Below are 6,000 nucleotides of genomic sequence, written 5' to 3'. Positions count from 1 at the left end.
CTACAGAGGAGGCATAGGCTTATGTGGTACTTGCTCTCTACTACAGCTCAAACTTTACAAGTAGTCCCTCTGCCATGCACTCTATTTGATGCTCTGGAATGGTGGTGTCAGGGTGATAACCGTAGGATGGGTAATTCTGCCAGTATTCCTCATGGTGGCGCCCTTCTGCCTATTTAAGGCTGCTGCTGCTGCATGCTGGTTGCTGGATTATCATCAGCTTCCTGTGTTCCTTGTTCCTGTTGTGATATCTGCTTCCTGTTACTACTCGGCTTGCCTGACTGCTCCAGTATTCCGCCTGCATTGACCCCGGCTTGGACCTGACTATTCTTTGGCTCCGCATCTGTACCTTGATCGTCCTCCTGTGTTTGACCCCCGGCTTGGCTACCTTCTCTGTTCCTGATTATCCTGCTGTACCTCAACTTGGACTGATTCCTGTGCTGAATGACCATTGGCCTGGCTCTGACTCCGCTCCTGGTTGCTCCACGGCTCCATACCTGGAATCCCTCCTTGCACGGTTGCCCTTCAACCTTACCAGCGCACCCCAGCAGCTCCCTGCTACTCAGCAACAGCGCTCTGGCAACCCGTGCACCTTTGGGCACCGTACTCCCTGTCTCACTCCCAGGGTTACGCTGCACTTAGCCGCAAGGAGCGCCCCCTCTGCAATCCAGCCTCACATCCAGGACTCTGACAGTATAATCCAGCCATGACTGAGGCCGGCGGAGGTGCATCCCCAATAGAGACTTTATGCCAACAGGCCGCTACCCTTACACGAGTGGTCCAAGTTCTTCAGGAAAGATACCTTCAATTAGAAGGAAAACTCCAACATTTTATGCTACCATCTGCCTTTTTGGATCCTGGTTCTTCCTCCACCAATCTCCCTGCTACGGCCTCTTCAGTACTGACCTTGCCCCCAGAACCGCGGGTACCTACCCCTGAACGTTTCTCTGGAGACCGGCAGAAATTCAGATCCTTCAAGAATGCCTGTCTGTTATATCTGGCTCTGCAACCCCGTACCTTTTCCACTGAGACTGTCAAAGTTGGCTTTCTTATCTCCCTGCTGACCAATGAACCCCAGGCATGGGCCCACAGGTTATGGGAACAGAAGGACCCAGCTACTAGTTCAGTGGAAACGTTCTTTGCGGCCTTGTCGCAATTGTATGAAGACCCTCAGCGTACAGCCACCGCTGAGGCCGCTCTGCATTCTCTTCAACAGAAACGGCACCCGGTGGAAGACTATACTGTGGACTTCCGCCAGTGGTCTGCCGATACAGACAGGAATGAGGCTGCGTTGAAATACCAGTTTCGCCTGGGGCTTTCTGAATCCCTTAAAGACGAGTTGGCCAGGGTCAGCATCCCTGCTACCCTCGAGGGGCTCATTCAACTATCCATCCAGTTGGATAGACGCCTTCGGGAGCGCCAGGCTGAACGTTCTCAGACTCCCAAAGTGCTGGTACCAGAGATCGGCGCTATGCCCGTTGGTTTGGTGCGATCCGCACTGACTCCTGAGGAAAAACAGCGTCGGCGTCAAGCCAATCTCTGTCTCTATTGTGGCCGAAAGGGACATTTCCTGAGCAACTGCCTCATAAGGCCCAGCAAGGTACCCAAGAACTCTCCAGTGTACTTCCAGATGTCCGGAACTTCCACTTCTCACCTTATCCTTTCCATCACGCTACGGTTGGCCGACAAGGGGGTTCAGCTTCAGGCCATAGTCAACTCCGGGGCATGCAGTTGTTTCTTGGACTTGGACTTAGCAGTAAAGCTCGGTCTGGCCCTACTTCCCAAGAACCGTAGATTGGAAGTTCTCCTGGCTGATGGCACCCTGCCTAGTTCCAGTCCTGTGACACAAGAGACCGTTCCTCTTTTGGTTACTACTCCTGATGGTCATCAGGAATTCATACGTTTCAACATTCTAAGCTCACCTATGTTCCCCGTCATCTTGGGTACCCCATGGCTCCAAGCCCACAACCCCCAGATCAACTGGATCAGGAAAGAAATTTCATTCACTTCACCTTATTGCCTACAGCACTGTCTTGCCCCTGAAACCAGTAATGTAGCCAGTTGCCTGTCAGTTCAACCTGTACCTGTCAACAATCAGAGTATTCCACCGGCCTACCAGGAGTTTGCAGATGTCTTTGACAAGAAAAAGGCTGATGTCCTGCCACCACACCGGTCATACGATTGTCCAATTGAATTACTCCCAGGAGCCGAAATCCCATTCGGTCGCATATTCCCCCTCTCAGGGATGGAACTAGGAACATTGCGACAATACATTGATGAAAACCTGGAGAAAGGCTTCATCCGTTCCTCTTCTTCTCCTGCTGGAGCCGGAATCTTTTTTGTTGAAAAAAGGGACAAATCCCTAAGACCATGTGTGGATTACAGGGAGCTCAATAAAATCACTATAAAAAACCGTTACCCTCTTCCTCTAGTTCCGGAACTTTTCCAGAGACTCCGTACTGCCCGAATATTTACTAAGCTTGACCTTCGAGAAGCCTACAATCTCGTTCTCATCCGAGAGGGTGACGAATGGAAGACAGCATTTAGAACTCGCTTTGGACATTTCGAGTGCTTAGTGATGCCATTTGGATTGTGCAACGCCCCGGCCCCATTCCAACATTTCGTAAACGATATCTTTCGAGAATTTCTGGATTACTTCGTCATCATCTACCTGGATGATATCCTAATATTTTCAACCACCCTGGAGCTCCATCGTACACATGTAAGGACAGTTCTGCACACTCTACGTAAGCACAAACTCTATGTAAAAGCAGAGAAGTGTGATTTCGAAAAGGAGTCAATACAATTCCTGGGGCTAATTATCTCCACCGGTGGTGTTGCCATGGACCCGCAAAAGGTACAGGCAATCTTGGACTGGCCAACTCCATCGGATAAAAAGGGAGTACAAAGATTTGTGGGGTTTGCATACTTTTATAGGAGCTTTATAAAGAACTTTTCCTCCATCATCTCACCAATCACTCAAGTTACCCGTTTACATATTCGGTTCCTGTGGTCTTCAGAAGCCCAATCAGCTTTTGATAAGCTCAAATCCCTCTTTACCTCTGCGCCTATCCTGCAACATCCTGATCCGGCCCTCCCTTACATCTTAGAGGTTGACGCCTCTGAAGTTGCCACAGGGGCAGTCTTATCCCAACATCAGGGTCCTAAGTCATTACTCCATCCTGTGGCCTTCTCCTCGCGGAAGATAAGTCCGTCTGAAAGGAATTATGATGTGGGAGATCGAGAGCTCTTGGCTATTAAAACTGCCCTGGAGGAATGGCGGTACCTTCTTGAAGGTGCTCAGCATCCCATCATGATATTCACGGATCACAGAAACCTGGAGTATCTTCGCACTGCTAAACGATTGAGACCCCGACAAGCTCGATGGGCCTTGTTTTTTGCCAGATTCAATTTTCATATCTCCTTCCGCCCGGGGTCTAAGAACGGGAAGGCCAATGCCTTTTCCCGGATGTTTCCTGACACTCCCGAAGAAATTACTCCTAGCACTATATTGTCTCCACAGAATTTTCTCATGATTCAAACCGACCTGAGTTCCTCACTGAAACAAGCTTCTTCCCAATGCTCTGAACCAGAAGCACTGTCTTTAAGAAACCAGGAAGGTTTTCTTTGGTATCAGAACAAAATTTTTGTTCCACAGCAAGCCAGAGCCCAGGTCCTAAAGACTTTACATGACCACCAACTTGCTGGTCACTTCGGGGTACGAAAGACTTTGGAGCTTGTTCAACGATCTTTTTGGTGGCCCACTCTGAAGCCCGACTGCAGGGAATATGTCAGTTCCTGCACCATTTGTCAACGTAACAAGGGGTCTAACATCAGATCTTGGGGTCTACTATGCCCATTGCCTGTGCCGGAGCAACCATGGAAAGAAATATCTATGGATTTCATAGTAGAGTTACCACCCTCGGAGAAATTTACAACCATCTTGGTAGTCGTTGACCGCCTGTCCAAGATGGCGCATTTCTTGCCCATGATGGGTACACCATCTGCTGCTGACACGGTGAAGATCTTCATAAAGGAGATAGTCAGACTTCACGGCCTACCGAACAACATTGTGTCCGACAGAGGGGTGCAATTCACCTCTAGGTTCTGGAAGGAGCTCTGCAAAATGCTTTCCATTAAAGTGTGCCTATCTTCAGCTTGCCATCCTCAAAGCAACGGTCAAACCGAAAGAACTAATCAAACTTTAGAACAGTACTTACGTTGCTTCTGCTCCTTCTCCCAGGACGACTGGTCCTTGCTACTCCCGTGTGCGGAGTTTGCATACAACAACTCAATCCATGCTTCCACCAATCAGTCACCTTTCTGGGCCAACTACGGTTTCCATCCCTCATTCTTGCCTAATGTTATACCAGAGACCTCAGTCCCCGCAGTCCAGGATAGGATAAATGGCATTCAGGCTAATTACTTAATTAATTTCGGGCACTGTCCAGAGTGGGGGCGGAGACACAGAGCCCACTCCAGCGCGGGAAAGCTTCACAAGGATTCTCCTCGCGGCTGCCTGTTCATAGCGGTAAGTCCCGCGGCGCTCCTCTCACTAATCCCCGTGCACTGGACAGGCTAGCTGCATTACTGGGCACAGATCACGCTGCATTACTGGGCAAAGATCACGCTGCATTGCTGGGCACAGATCACGCTGCATAACTGGGCACAGGTCAGGCTGCAAACTTGGGCAATGGAGAGGCTGGCTGCATTACTGGGCGCAGGTCAGGCTGCATAACTGGACAATGGAGAGGCTGGCTGCATTACTGGGTACAGGACAGGCTGCATTACTGGGCACAGGTCAGGCTGCATTACTGGGCGCAGGTCAGGCTGCATTACTGGACAATGGAGAGGCTGGCTGCATTACTGGGCATAGGTTAGGCTACATTGCTGGGCACAGGTTAGGCTGCCTTGCTGGGCACAGATCAGGCTGCCTTGCTGGGCACAGATCAGGCTGCCTTGCTGGGCACTGGTAATGCTGCCTTGCTGGGCACTGGTCAGGCTGCCTTGCTGGGCACTGGTCAGGCTGCCTTACTGGGCACAAGTCAGGCTGCCTTGCTGGGCACTGGAGAGGCTGGCTGCCTTGCTGGGCACTGGAGAGGCTGGCTGCGCTGCTGGGCACTGGTCAGGCTGGCTGCGCTGCTGGGCACTGGTCAGGCTGGCTGCGCTGCTGGGCACTGGTCAGGCTGCGCTGCTGGGCGCTGGTCAGGCTGCGCTGCTGGGCACTGGTCAGGCTGCATTGTTGGGCACTGGTCAGGCTGCATTGTTTGGCACTGGTCAGGCTGCATTGTTGGGCACTGGTCAGGCTGCATTGCTGGGCACTGGTGAGGCTGAATTGATTCGGCCCCCCAACAATCTGAGGGACAGTGGACTGGCCCCCTATTTAAAAAGTTTGAGGACCCCTGTCTTATACTTTAGTCTACAGATATGCCTTATCCACAATGTGCTGTTTCTTACTGCTAATGCTGGCTCTCCCATGCATGGTTTGATTTGCTTGCTGCTAATGGCCTATGCCATATCATTTACGGTTCTATTATATATGCCTATTTGCTCATGTCGCAAATTAATATCATTTCATGGAATGTTCGGGGTCTTAACTCGGCAGTGAAGCGATCTTTAGTGTTTAAATTTCTTCAAAAGTACAATCCACACATATGTATTCTGCAGGAGACTCGCCTCCAGGGCTCGAGGGTTAAGGGACTCCGTCGGCCCTGGGTTGGCATGCATTACCATGCAACTTGCAACTTCAAGTACTGGAGGTGTGCACAGATTCAGCCGGGAGATACATTATAATTCACGCCTGCATTTATGACAGAAACGTGGTTCTGGTGGGATTGTACCTGCCACCCCCAGCATCAGTTCTATCCTGAATGATATTATGCAAATTGCTTTAGGCTATGACACATCAGCAATCATTCTTCTGGGAGATTTTAATATTGTTCCCTGCCCAGGGCTGAACAGATTGCGGGGGGTGTCCCGGAGTGAGTCTGCCCTAGCACAGTG

This window comes from Aquarana catesbeiana, linkage group LG03, assembly GCF_042186555.1.
Source record: "Aquarana catesbeiana isolate 2022-GZ linkage group LG03, ASM4218655v1, whole genome shotgun sequence".
Lineage (NCBI taxonomy): Eukaryota > Metazoa > Chordata > Amphibia > Anura > Ranidae > Aquarana > Aquarana catesbeiana.
Note: the sequence above shows the minus strand (reverse complement) of the source record.